The sequence below is a fragment of the Pithys albifrons genome, chromosome 7, assembly GCF_047495875.1.
Source record: "Pithys albifrons albifrons isolate INPA30051 chromosome 7, PitAlb_v1, whole genome shotgun sequence".
NCBI lineage: Eukaryota > Metazoa > Chordata > Aves > Passeriformes > Thamnophilidae > Pithys > Pithys albifrons.
In genome coordinates, this window is record NC_092464.1 from 59,204,159 (window position 1) to 59,219,215 (window position 15,057).

The following is a 15,057-nucleotide window of genomic DNA, read 5'->3' on the forward strand; positions in this document are numbered from 1 at the left end:
GGGGGTTACTACTACGTCCTAGGAATGGGGGAAATTGGTCCGGGATAATACGGGATGCCTTGCTGGAGGGTGATTGGGCGGCGGTAGGGGCTTTGGGGTCTCATTGTGGGTTTCCTGTACTGCAAACCACCAACCCGCAGGGCCAGGCCATAGGAACTCACAAGCCTTTTGAATGGAAGTTGTTACAGCAGCTACGAGCTACGGTTACTCAATACCAGCTGCATAGTGAACCGGTAAAGCAAATGCTGGGGTATGTCTTTAGCGCAGAGCTTTTGTGTCCAAATGACTGCATGGCCTTGGCAAAATTGCTATGCACACCATCTCAATATGTGCAGTGGGAAAACTTATGGGAGGAAGAGTGTAGAAAGGTTGTGAATACACCAGTGCCGCAGGGGCATGCATTGCATGGGTTACAGCTCGATATGCTAATGGGGCAAGGCCCGTACACAGCGACTCCCAGACAGCTCCAGTTTCCTGCTGAGTTCCATAGAGCGTCTGCAGAGGCAGCTCATAAGGCGTTGTTGCGTATCCCAACAGAGAAAAAGGGGCCAAACTGGGCGAATGTGCGTCAGGGTGAGCGAGAGACTTATGAGACCTTTATCAATCGCTTAGTCAGTGCTTTAGAATCTGACGCGGATTTGCAGGAAGGTATGAGAGAGAATCTCCTTAAGACCTTCGCTTTTGAACATGCAAATGGCAAAACTAGATTGCTCTTAAGCACTTTGCCTAAGGAGGCCTCGCTGGTGGATATGCTGGACTGTGTTTCCAGAGCTCAGGCGCAACAACAAAATGTATTTTTAGCTGAGGCTGTGGGGGAGGCTGTGAAGGAGCAGAATAAGTCTATCACAAATATGCTTCAACAGCTCCCCATGCTCATGGCAGTTGTAACACGGCCGCATCCCAGAAAGGGGGATGGGCGTCACAATGGCAACTGGGTGTGTTTTCGTTGTGGCAAGCCAGGGCATGTTCGTAAACAATGCATGGCTGGACCAGTGTGGTGCACCCTGTGTCAAAGTAAGGGTCATGCCAGCGAAGCGTGTAGAAGGTCGGGAAACGGAATAGCGAGCACGAATGGGGGTCGCGCGGGGACAACAGTAACTCCCAATGCTGTGAATGGGGCGCTCCCGCCACTGTCGGGAGCCTCGGGATTGACCTGGAAACAACAGTAGACGTTGTCTTGACTGACCCGTCTCCCCAAATTATTCCTACGGGGTGGCAGAAACCGAGAGACTCCTTTGGAGCACTGCTGTTAGGTTGGTCGTCGGCAGGGCTTAAAGGGTTAGTGGTGCTGCCAGGCTTGATTGATGCTGATTACACGGGGGAGGTTAAAATAGTAGCACACACCTTGCAACCCCCCATGGTCATCCCAGCGGGAAGCCGCATAGCCCAAGTCGTGCCGCTGACCAACCTGTTACAAACAATGTCCTTAGGCAAGACTGTGAATAACATTCGGGGAGATCGTGGTTTCAGTTCTTCAGGGCCAGTGGCGTGTTTGTTGCTGCAGCTAAAATCGCAACCCATTTTGAAAGTCATTCTCTCCTATAACGGAGAGCGGTACCCTATTCAGCTGCTGCTAGACACGGGGGCAGATGTCACAATGGTTAGCCAAACCTTGTGGCCGCCGCATTGGCCGTTACAGGTGGCCACGGAAGGGGTTACTGGCCTCGGGGGCATAGCCACGGCAAGGACATCCCTCGGTCCTGTACAGGTCGCTACCGAGGAGTCGGTGGCTTCCGTGGTTGTCTATGTCTGTCCCCTTCCCCCCGGACTCCCAGGCCTTCTTGGCAGAGATGCGATGGCGCAAATGGGAGTAACGCTGTCTACCGTAGGAACGGTTTTTTCACAGCGGCCATTGGAAAGCCGCCACCACCCCGGCCACTCGTCTGGCTGACCGATGAGGCTGTCTGGGTGGAGCAATGGCCGTTGACAAAAGAGCGGCTAGAAACTGCTCATCAACTCGTATCAGAACAAGTTGAACAAGGCCATTTAAAGGAGTCTGTTAGCCCATGGAACACTCCGATATTTGTCGTGCCAAAGAAGTCAGGGAAGTGGCGTTTGCTTCACGACTTGCGAAAGGTTAATGAGCAGATGCAGCCTATGGGGGCAGTGCAGTCAGGTCTACCAAACCCAGCGATGCTGCCTGAAAATTGGCCGCTACTGATTATTGATCTTAAGGATTGTTTTTTCACAATCCGTTTACACCCTAATGATACTCAGAGGTTTACATTCACCCTGCCTTCGCTTAATAGGGCAGAACCGGCGAAACGGTTTGAATGGACCGTCCTGCCCCAAGGCATGAAGAACAGCCCCACCTTATGTCAGCTCTATGTAGCGGCTGCGCTAGCTCCACTAAGGCAAACATGGCCACATGTATTAATTTACCAGTACCTAGACGATGTGGTTTTCTGTCAACAACAGTCCTTTACTTCTGAACAAACTCAGCAAATCCTTGATACCCTCTCTGCCTTTGGACTTCAAATAGCACAGGAAAAGCTCCAAATTAGCCAGCCTTGGAAGTATTTAGGGTGGGCTATCTCAGATTCAGTGATCCGTCCCCAAAAACTGACCATATCAACAGAGGTTGTTACCCTGCATGATGCTCAGAAACTATTAGGGGATCTGCAATGGGTACGGCCAGTGGTAGGCTTACGGAATGAAGATCTTGCACCGCTGTTGCCACTGCTGAAGGGTACAGACCCTACCCAGCCTGTCTGTGTCTCTGATGCACAACGTATGGCCCTCCAAAACATTGTAGACAAAGTTAATAATAGATGGGCACACCGCAGAATTCTCAATTTCCCATTTTCGGTTTTTGTTCTCCTGTCGGCCCCATTCGTGAATGCAGTGATTGCTCAATGGCAAAAGAAAAAGGGGGGAAAACAGAAGGAGAGAGTGTGTTTGATAGAGTGGGTATTTGGTCCAGTTATGCCCAAGAAAAGCATTGTACCACTCATTGAGAGCATGGCAAACCTCATCATGAAGGCTAGAACAAGGACAGTTGCCATTTCAGGGGCAGAACCAGAATATGTCCATCTGCCCATGACACCAACAGAACTTGAATGGGCCTTGAATAACTCAGAGGTGCTCCAACGAAGCTTGCTAGGATGGTCAGGTTCCATAATCACAGAATTTCCTACAGGGAAACTTGGGACCTTGTTAACCACGCAGAGATGGTCAGGCATACCCTTGTGCTCTAGAACACCACTGGTGGATGCTGTCACTGTGTTTACTGATGCAGGGAAGTTATCGAAAACTGCTGCCATTGTGTGGAAAACAGATAATCAGTGGCAAAAGAAAGTGCTAAAGGGAACTGCTGAGGATACATTGCAGACACTAGAACTGACCGCGGTATGTTGGGCATATAATCACTGGATGATGAGTTCACTGAATGTCGTAACAGATTCATTGTACGTTGCAGGTGTGGCCCAGCGCATTGAGGATGCAGCAATAAGAGAAACTGGTAGGCCGAGATTAGTACGATTGTTCCAACAGCTCCAGCAAGCTACTCGACAGCGCAGCTTGCCGTATTGTGTAATTCACATACGGAGCCATCAGTGGAGTTTGGGTCTGGGACAGGGCAATGCAAAGGCAGATGCACTAGTCTCTGCAGCAATAACGATCCACTGTCCACTTAACAAATTCGAGTCTGCCAGGATGGCGCATAGTCAATTCCACCAAAATGCTAAAGGTCTTATGAGGGACTTTGAGCTCTCTCAGGCAGAAGCCTCTGGAATTGTGAGAACTTGCCCTCAATGCAGCCACCATGGGCCTGGAATTGGCATGGGAGTAAATCCACGTGGGTTAAAAGCCCTAGAAATATGGCAAATGGATGTCACACACGTACCCAGTTTTGGGAGGCTTAAGTACGTCCATGTCACAGTTGATACTTACTCGCGGTTTTTATGGGCCACTGCACAAACAGGAGAAAGGGCTTTGCATGTTAAACGGCACCTGACACAGTGTGTGGCAGTCATGGAGGTTCCAGAAACCATCAAAACAGATAATGGGCCTGCATATGTCAGTCAAAGTGTGAAAAAGTGGTTTCAACATTGGGGAATTAAACATGTAACAGGGATTCCGCACTCCCCTACCGGACAAGCTGTAGTTGAACGAACCAATAAAACCTTAAAGGAATACTTGGATAAATTTAGGGATGAATTAGATATTCAGGAGAAGCTAAACAAAGCACTCTTTGTAATGAATCATTTATGTATTTTTGGGGATAATGCAGAACCTGCAGCTCTATTACATGGTAGAGCTCTGCCCAAAATACAGCCCAACTGTACTGTCAAGGTTACTTATAGGGATCCTAAAACAGGTGAATGGAAAGGCCCTGCTGAAGTAATATTCTTTGGGAGAGGCTATAATTGTGTTTTGACACCAACAGGACCTCAATGGATTCCGGCAAAGTGGACCAAGGCAGCCACCAAACAACAAGATAAAGACACACCAGACGACGACAATCAGCGTGGTGACGATATTACCTTTCGAGATCAACCTGTTGGACTCTGCCAATTGTTTGGGTCTGCTTAGGTCATATAAGTTGTCACATGTAATAATGATAGAACAGTGTATGTTTGGTAGTTCTGCTGTTATGAGTGAAGTTAGCCTTACTCTGCTGCCAACTCAGGGTATTTGGTTTGTCTTTGCCAACGTAACCAGACTGCAAGAGACTTGTATTAGCTAATCTCAAGTAAGAAATCCTTTTATCATATGGTTAAGTAGTATTTTAAGTCTTCTTAACTCTAATCAGTGCCTTATAACTCTTACTATGCCGGCATTTATCTGTTTTAGTGACTAGTGTGGATAAGGTTTCTCTTTTAAGTTTTTAGTTTACTTTCTTAAGATTAATAAGTTAGCATTGTAATTCGGTTAAGTTAAGTCTTAAAGATATTATTGCTGTGTGTGTTTATATTATGCTCTTAGGATGTCAAGTTAGGTATGTTAAGTAAGCTATTCTGCAGACAATTAATCAAACACGAATAGTTAAAAAAAAATAAACGGGGGAATTGTCGGGATTTTATATGCTCTTAGATCTAAAGTGTGAGTTGTGTGTTGAACTTGTTTCTGTACTTAGCGTGTTGTAGCTTCAAGGACTAATTAATGAGGTCAGCAGCTCCTGCCACCCTCTCAACAGATGTGTGTAATCGGCCAATTAGAGCGGGCATTGTCATGTAAACAGCATTGTTAACCAATTATCAGTGCCAAGGTGGCAGAGCTGCGGAGGGATTCAGCTTTTGAAGTGTATAAGAGTTTGTGAGCGGATGAATAAAGTTGCCTGTTGCTGCTAACTTCTGTGAAGTCGTCTCTGCAGGTCACAAACCCGCCTCCCTCCGTTACAGGTCCTGAGACTCAGGGTGGGCAGCCAGAAAGTGCATTTAGGGACTGTACAAGACTTGCCATGGGATGTCCAGGAAATGACCAAAGTGATATGTGGAGGAACAGGCATGAGATAACAGAGAGAAAAGGGTATGAAGGAGCTGGGCATGTTTAAAGAGGTGACTGGTCAGTGCCTTTCCCTGGCCATGCCCTGCAACTGACTCCACTGGCTGTTCCATTTTCCTAATCCCTCCATTACCAGGAACTTTCTGGAACAAGAGATCTCTGTGCCTTGGGTTTGGAGGGAGATCCAAGTGCCTGCCACTGGAGTTGCAGGCACAGATCATCAGATCTTGTGTTCTTTGGGGGCCCAGACACTGGTGAAAATGGTGGGTGTGTGGGTGTGTGGTTGTGTGGGTGTAACCACCAGTGACCATCAAATCAGCGAAACCAGGGACTGGCAGAGGCCTTGGAGCTGCTGTCTGAGATCATCCCCTGGAGGGATCCACATTGTCTGGGTGTCTCTGGAGCTCTACATCTTCTCCTGACATGGCAGAGCACACAAACAACCCATCCTTGTGTCCCTTTCCCCACTCACTGTGCTTTGGTTTGGCCCAGAACCCTCCCGAGGTCCCTTCCAGGATGAGTCCCTGTGCATTTCCCTCCCCCATGGACCTTCCCTACCTGATGCAGCATCTGTGGGGCAGCAGAGCTGGGTCAGTGCAGGGCCAGGGCTGGCTGTGACAGGGGCCATGAAGCCACTGCCAGGAGGTGACAGCAAGGAGAGTCTGCAAAATAAAAATTAAATATGGGGACTTGGTTCCTTGAGGAAGGGAAGGTTTTGCTGGAGCTGGCATGTGAAGAGGATGAAAGACAAGGGGTGTTGGGGGAAACAGGGCATGTTCAACCTGGATATGAGGAAAAGGTTTTTCCGCAGTTTCAGGGCCAGTGCAGAGCAGGGTGGCCACAAGCCCAGGCTGCCTTCCTGCCTGCCAGGGTTGGTGGGATTGTGTGACAGAGCTGCCCCCAGAATCAGAACCTGGGGGGCTCTCCCACCTGCCCCAATCCTTCACCTTCCCCAGATGGAATTTCTGTTGTGTGGGTTCCCTGATGTGCTGGATGACCTCACAATGCTCCCCGGCCAGAATGTCTCCTGAGGGCCACCCAGGTTGCTGCAGTGGAAGTGACCTCACAACCATCACATTCCAGCCATATCTCCTTGGCCTGAGTCTCTTCTTTCCTCTGCCACCCTCAGGTCTCTGCTTAGATTGTAGGAAATGATATAACTTTTCTAATATCATAATGGTTTTAATTAGCCTTTTAGTGAACTGCTTGAATTAAAGACAAGTTGTGTGTTGGGCCTTGAATCTCTTTCAGCCAGCACTCAGCAGAATTTAACCTACCACTGTGAGAACACAACTTGGGAAAAGTACTAATTCTCTAAGTTTTGTTAAGTGAACCTTGATATGCTTTGATGAACAAAGCCTGGGATAGAAAGATGTACTGTTGATGTTGGACATCTGGAATGCAGAATTTATGGACCACAAGGACATTTGCAGAAACCAGTAGATAAAGAAGATGGCTAACAAGGACTTAGTAGATGTGATGGAAAGTCCCAACCAAGAGAAAAAGACTAAAAATATGGACTAATTAGCATAGAGAGGGAGAAATCCATAACTAATAGAAGATAAAAATTAATTCAATATTATTTCAAAATTAGTTCAATAAAATTATGTCATTTAGAACCAATGAACATTGATTTCTTTGTTTGCTAAAAATTTATAAATAGGTGAAAAAGTGATGCATTGGTGTCTGTGTGAAAGGATTTCTGTTGGACACACACACAGAGAATGGGAATAAAGTGATGCCTTCCTTTCTAACACCAAACATGCAGTGTTAGGGGGTTTTCTTACCCCAATCATTTCAGAGGGGTTTGGCAACAGCATGAGCAGGTTTTGATTAATATCTTGCTCCAAGTTGCTGGGGCCCAATTGCTTCCCCATGAGGCTCCTGTAGCAGAAGTGGCTTTGCAGAGCCCAGCAAGAAAGAACACCCTTAACCAGCAGCTCTGCAGTGCTGCCCACCAGGCTGGGCTGGCAAGGGAGGGCTCCTGGCCATGGACTGGCAGGACCTGCTGCTGCCAAGATGCATTTGGGGTTTCAGGCTCTCCCTGGCAGAGGTGTCACCAAGTCACTCTGAGTTGTGCCCGTGGCCTTCAATGTGCTGGGGCTTGCCTGGGGCTTTTCCTGCAGTGGGATGTGCCCTGGTCATGGCACAGGAAAGGCAGTTCCTCCCCCAGCAATCTGCTCCTTCTGCATGTCAGGCCCCCACTCACTGCCCCTCACTCTGCTCAGTGTTTGCCTTGGCTCGTGGCTGCATTGATCAGATCTGCTTGAGTGTTCTGAGGCTCAACCCAACACCTACTGCCTTCTGCACCCACAGCATAAGAAATATCACTTTCCTTTTCTATGGGGCTGGACCTGATGGGTCTTTGCATTACTGACTTTAATTTCCATTTTTTGAAAATTAACTTTTCCCCAGCTGGGTCAAGATGTTGGGCTCTTTCACAGTTGCCTGAAGTAACTCAGAATCATAGAGTGTCCTGAGTTTCAGGGACCTTCAAATATCATCTAGATCCAACCTCTGTGACATGAACAGGGGCACCTTGCACTAGACTGGGTTGCCCAAGATCTCTGCCCAGCCTGGCCTTGAACACTCCAGGGATGGGGCATCCACAGCTTCTCTGGGAAACCTGTGCTAGGACCCTCAGAGGGAAAGATTTCTTCCTAATACCTCATCTAAACCTTCTGCCTCAGTCATTCCCCCTTTTCCTGTCACTCCAGGCCCTGGTAAATAATCTCTTTCCACCTTTCTTTTTGTTCTTCAAGGTACTGAAAGGCCACAGTTAGGCCACCCCAAAGGTTCTCTTCTCCCAGCCAAACAATCCCAGCTCTCTCAGCCTTCCCTCATGGCACAGCTGATCCATCCCTCTGATCATCTTGGTGCCTCCTCTGGACTCGCTCCAACAGCTCCATGCCCTTCCTGTGCTGGGAGCCCAAAGCTGGAGGCAGCACTGCAGGTGGGGTCTCACTTGAGAGGCAGAATCCCCCTCCCCTGCTGCCCAGGCTGCTTTGGAGGTAGCCCAGGACACCACTGGTCACCACTTGCCTTGGTGACCAAAGATCCAGTAACACAACCCCCCTGGAAAGGTCTCCTATTACCTGAGTCAGGAAGTTTCCCCCCATTCATTCCAGGAGTCTCCTTCAGTGCCCAGAGCCCTCCTTGCTGCTTTCCCAGGAGATGTTGAGCAGGTTCGCTCAGCAGGACAAGGGCCTGTGAGCTCGATGCCTCCTGTGAGCTCCAAGTGAGACCATTCCCACCTATTTCATCTCCCAAACCAGTGTCACACATCCTGTACCCTGGAGGGGATGGAAAGGAAAAGTGTTTTGATGATTTAGGGAGTCTTACAGGAAGCCACTGTAACAGATGTGTGAGATGAGTGCAAAGCTGATCATCCAAACCCCAGGGGTGTCACTGACACTGGTCACTGCTCCCCTGTGTCAGGTGAGAGAGCTCCACCTCAGAAACCTCACAGAGCTCCTTGTGTGAGGTGGTGCAGGGGCAGTGCTGGGCAGGAAGGGTTTAACTGGGGCACTGGGCACTTTCCTTGACAGAAAGGTACCCAAAACAATCCAGAGGGAAGAAAATTTTAAGCTTTTAATATTCTTTTTAGTTCTCCTCCTTGTGTTACAGTGACACCAATACCTGATACTCTTATGCAGTTTCCCTGGGACCCTCTGCCCAAGTTCCATCTGCAGCTCCAAAGGGCTCCTGATGTCCTGCAGGTCCTGTGTGACAGCTGCCAGTGCCAGGCAAGGACCTCAACTACACTTGAGCCTTCAGTCGCACTGGGTGGTGATGGTCAGTCAGTACAGCTCAACCTGAAAACCAAAGAATTTTCTTTGATATTTTGAATTTTAAATAACATATTTTTATCAATTGAAATGCTTCAATACATTCAAGGAAATGTCAATACCATTTCTGTCATATCAGAATGTGATTGCAGGAGAAGAATTATCGGAATCATAGAGTTGATGAGTCATTGCATCATAGAATCACTGAGCTTGGAAAAGCCCTCCAAAGACACTGAGTCCAACCACAATCCAGCACTGCCAAGTCCACCAATAAACCATGTCCCCAGGTGTCACATCCACACCCCTTGTAAGCCCCTCCAGGGATGGTGACTCTGCCAGGTCCCTGGGCAGCCTGTTCCAAGGCCCAGCCCCATCCTCGGGCCTGACCTCAGAAGCTCCTCCTAAGCCTTGACTGACCCAGCTGAGCAGGGAAGTGTCCCTGGACTGTTCCAGTCAAGCCACAGGGACTCCCTGATGGTACCAGGAGCTCTTGCATGGTAGAGGTGGGAACAGGCAGAAACATCAAGTGCTCAACCAGGGTGGGAAACAAAGGAGGAGTCATTATCCCTTGTAGCCCTGGTGAACCATTCACCTGAATCGTAGCCCAAGTGAAGGAGCACCACTGGGAATTGTCACTGGAAATCAGGGAGATTGTGGTGCAGAACCAAGGCTTGTGGAAGGGATTGAAGACATGAGAGTGTCAGAGAGGAGGGACAAATGCCTCAAGGGATATTTCAAGGCCACAAGGGATGATCTTCTCTGAAAGAGCTGCCAAGCATTGAAAGAGTCTGCCCAGGGAAGGGGCTGAGTCACTATCCCTGAAAAAGTCCAAAAGATGTCTGGACATGGCACCTGGGGACATGGTTTAGTGGTGACGGTGACAGTTATGATAACTTGGGCTCCATGATCTTAGAGGTCATTTCCAACCTTAACTACTCTGATTCCATGGTGACTCAGTCACTTCCCTGGACATTCTCTTCCAATGCTCTACAACCCTCAGTTGCACAGACCCCACAGGCAGCCAAGCCCTGTCCTGCCAGGCTGCACAGCCCAGCTCTGCATCTCTCTGGCCCTGAGGACAGCAGAGATTATTCCTTGGGGACACCTCAGTTGATCTTTCATTGCCACCCACCCCAGCAGGCTCTGAATCAAACCTGTTGCTTGCCTGGGACTTTGGGCACTTGGTACCAGCTTTCTGTGTTCCAGTGAGGAGTGACAAAGATCCTCACTGGGCACCTGGAAGTCACATCAACCTCCCAGCCCCTTGACAGTCACAGGTGAGCTCAGCACAAAAGTTCCTTTAGGTCTGGAGGTTCTTTGCAGCAGCTTTTTAGCAGAGCTGTCACCTGGGCCAGCAAAGGGGATGCTGAAACCTCTGTGAGCCTTGTCAGCCTTGGCTCCTGTAGGACAATAAGGAACTACAGAATCATAAACAGTTTGAGTCAGAAGGGCCCTTATAGGTCATCCAATCCAGACCCCTGCAATGAAAAGGGACATTTTCAACTAGGTCAGGTTGCTCAGATCCCCATCCAAGCTGCCCTTGAATGTTTCCAAGGGTGGGGCACCGACCACTGCTCTGGACAACCACCCTCAGTGTAAAAGATTCTTCTTTATATCTAGTTCGAATCTGCCCTCTGTAAGTTTAAAACTGTTATCTCTTCTCTCATCAAGCCCATCAAGCTCATCTGCCCAGGCCCTGCTGAAAAGTCTTTCAGGTACTCCTGACAAGCCTTGACCAAACCAGATGAGCCATGAAAGGTTCCTTGACTGTTCCAGGTGTGTGGTGAAGTGTCCCTTGACTGTACCAAGTGCTCCTGTATGATAAAGGTGGGGTCAATCCTGCCCATAACAGGTGGGGATCACAGGACAATCACCCACTCTCTGAAAGCCTTGGAACATTCCCTACATGAATGGTATGTAGCACAAGTGGAACAATTCCCAAACATTTTGGAAACTCCAGTCATTCCTGACATGAGGATGGAAATTCAGCAGAGAACTAAAGCCAGTCACCCTGTGACCCCACAAACAGAGGTCCTGAGGGAGGCCCCTGGAGCTCCCCAGCACCTCCCTCTCAGTGGGCACCTCTGGGAGCCTCTCGGAGCTCGGGAACCCTCAAGTTTGCAACACTCCAAAGAGCGTCGCTGATGCCCAGGACAATTCTGATCCCCCCTCAACAAACACACCCCTCCAGGTGCCCCCCTTGTCTCTTGGGAAACACAAAGGGATGGGATGGGAGTGTTTCACTGACAACCAGGAGAATTGTGGATGGGCACCTTTACACACACAGATATTGATGTGTCCACACATCTCTGCCTGTCTGTGTGTGTGAATTGAGTGTGGTGTGAATGTTGTTGTGAATTTATAATTAATTCACTGTTAGCATTGCTAATCAATGCTATTGAATCACTTGATAACTCTTCAGTTGGTCAGTAATTAAATACTACTAATTTCTTTTGCTCCCTTTTGTATCCAAATCCTTTGTACCCTGATCCTCTTCCATCCCATGTCTCTGTGTAAATCATTCCCTTTCACTAAAAAGAAATATATATTTTTTGTGACATCCACTTTGAAATTTCCTCCTTAGCAAAACTACAAAACAACTCCAATGAGTACAAGTCTTGAAGAATTGAAGAGAATTAAAGAAAAAGAAATAAATTGTTTTTCTGTGTTTTAATAAGCCCCACTGTGTATTTGGAGATGAGTCCATGATCCTCAAGTAGTGAGACAAAATTTGAAATACTGCTCAAGAAGTCAGAAGCCAAACTCCAAGTCCCTTGAAGCATCAATGACCCCCCTGAGGGCAGGCACTGACAAAGCCTCCCCAGGGACTCCTTAGAGCAGATCCTTGGAGGCCCTGATTGCAGGGAGACAAAGGCTCTGTGCAGGCACCTGCAATGCTGAGAAAACCCTGGGCTGGTTGGAGGAAGCACAAAGGCCAAGGCCTGAGCCCCAGGCCCTGGGACAGCAGGTCCTGTCCCTCACAGGTGGCTCAGGGCTGTTTGTGGGGCAGTGGGATGGGAGAGGGAGGAACAACAAATGTCCAAATCTGTCACACACTAAAGTAAACAAACTTTCATGGAGAGAAAGGACTTCACCAACAAGCTTATTAAGTTTATAGTGAAGCCCTTTTATTTCACACAGCACACGGTTTATACAGGGTTAGAGATACATCTTATTGGCTAAAAGAGTCTCACCCCAACATCCTGGAACTTCTACTTGGTTAACAGCCCATCTCTCACAAGCCCAGTGTTTGCATTATCTCATCCCGATGTTTTGAGGTCCATGTCCGGAGATCAGGAAGGCAGTTGAGACGTTCCCATGAAAACACTTGCAAGGAGTGACCGTCGCCTACCGGACAAACAGCAGGTGTGTGTCCTTGCAGGCTGAAGTGTCAGCGTGATTCTCACGGAGCTGAAGCAGTTTGGATTGCTCAGAAATTCACTTTTTGCAAGCAATCTCACAACACTTTCCCTGGCCATGCTCTACCCCCAAGACAAAGTTAAAAATTAACAGGTTCAGCAAAGCAAAACTGACCCCATGAGAACAGTTTGTAGAATATTTATAAGAACATAAACAGAGAAAGAGGACAAGAATCCACTGGCACAGAATGTGGATGCTGCTGGTGGGTCACTGAGAGCTGCAAAGAGCTTCCATATTAATTAAAACTATATATAAACCCTGATATCAACAAATTCCAATTATTACCAGTCCTTACCCAGCAGTTCCTCCACAGGTTAATATTCTCCAGGTAAGAACCATCTACCTGTGCCTGCAAAGTAGGAACCAAAAGGATCATTTTTCCCACCCAAACACTTGACTTTAAATAAGGTTTAATTGATGCAGAGTTTTTACTGTCCTCAGCCCCAAATTCCTGCTGCCCCAGACTGCACTTTAGGGCATTTTGGGGTGAAAAACAGGTGGGGGAGGAAGTGGAGGAGAAAATATCTAGTGGGGAACAGCAGAGAAACTTGTCATGGAAAATACTCCCAAAGACTCTGAGTTTGGAGCAAATACAGGACTTTTGTGCCCCAAAGAGCATTTCAAAACTATTACAGACCAATATAGTTGTGGCCTTTTGTTTTGCTGCCCAGGGAAGCGAAATGAGTCCACAAGTGCATGTGGGAATTATTCAAAGGGGCTTTTCTCCAGTGACCAAAAGAGAGGGAATCCAAACAGTCAACAGGAATGTCCACTTTTTATCAGAAAACAAAAGAGTAATTCAGCCCTTACCTGAGGTGTCCCTGCAAGGAGACACCTGGGGGGTCACTGGGACCCCAAGGTGAGACTCACAGGCTGGGCTCGGCTGGAGGGGGATGCCCAGAGGAGATGGAGCAGGATGTGGAGGAGAAATGTGCCTATTATTGCTCCTCTAGTCCCACATCCTCCTTCCCCCTCACAAATTCTCTCTGGATATGGCACAGCAATCTTGAGAACTGAACTCGAACCCATACTTGCTTTATCCTGGTCCAGCCCAGCCCCCAGAGCCCCGATCCATCCCACACCCCCATCCCGGTCCATCCCACACCCCATCTCGGTCCATCCCAGACCGCGTCTGTGTTTCAGTCCCAGCATGGCTTGGGTTGGGAGGGACCATAAACCCCACCCCGCCCCACCCGTGGCCCGCCGGGGACACCTCCCACCAGCCCAGGGGGCTCCAAGCCCCGTCCCACCGGCCGGGGACACTCCCGGGGACGGGGCGGCCAAACCTGTCAGGCCGAGCTGAACCGGGACGGGCCAGCGGTGCTGCGGCCCCGGCTCTGAGCGAGGGGGAAGGAGGAGCCCTCGGGCAGCCGCTCCCTCCGCGGGCCTGGGGAGGGGACACGGGGGGCGAACACTTCGGGTCCCACCTGCGCGGGGGCCGCGGCCGAGCCGAGCCGAGTGCCCGCCCCCCGCCCGCACTTTGTACAGAACCCGACTCCCTCTCCGAAACCCCCGCGGTTTGCGGGTAACAGCCCTGGCGATGTGTCCGAAGCCGCCGCTGGAGCATTCCCAGCCCTGGCGATGTGCCCGGAGCCGCCCCTTGAGCATTCCCACCCTGGCGATGTGCCCGGAGCCGCCCCTTGAGCATTCCCACCCTGGCGATGTGCCCGGAGCCGCCCCTTGAGCATTCCCACCCTGGCGATGTGTCCAGAGCCGCCCCTTGAGCATTCCCACTCTGGCGATGTGCCCGGGCTCCGGGAGCGCAGGGAATCGCTGCGATTCCGACCCGGCTGGAGCTCCGTGTGCCCCTGAGCTGGAGCTACTGTGCCCTGCGGAGGAGCCCGGGAAAGGGCAGAGACCCCCCCGCAGCCCGGGAGGAGCCCAGGCCGGAACAGGGGATGCCCCAAGGAGGCCGAGCCCCCGCGGGAGCCCCTGCAGAGCCCCAGGAGCAAAGCCCTGGTGTCCAGGGCTGCCCCCCCCGGCCCAGCGTGGCGGGTTTAACCCCAAACTCTGCAGCCAAGCCTGTCCCGAGGCAGCGGCCTCTCCGTGACAGCGACGCGACCCGGAGCGGTGCCGGCAGGGACTGAGGGCAGGGGGGTACAAGGACCCTCCAGCGCCCCTCGCTGCCCACGGGGGGAGGTGACATCCAGGGCAGGAACCAGCCATGCCATGGCCCTCGGCTGCTCCCTGTCCCCGGGGCCATTCCCTGTCCCCGGGGCCAATCGCTGTCCCTGGCCATTCCATGTCTCTGGCCATTCCCTGTCCCTGGCCATTCCTTGTCTCTGGCCATTCCCTGTCCCTCAGCTTTGCAGGGCCGGGGGTGTCAGTGGGACTCGGGGGGTCCCTGCTCGACCCTGGCTCAGAACTGCAGCCCCGGCCGGGCCCGAGGGGCCCTGGGGGAGAA

General features: G+C 50.3%; 1 protein-coding gene across 1 annotated transcript in view; it reads right to left on the reverse strand.

The window, feature by feature from the left end:
- The window catches only part of LOC139673811 (zinc finger protein 850-like), a 685,564-nt gene that overhangs the window by 636,878 nt on the left and 33,629 nt on the right, over window positions 1-15,057 (reverse strand). The gene's annotated exons all lie outside the window — the stretch shown is intronic.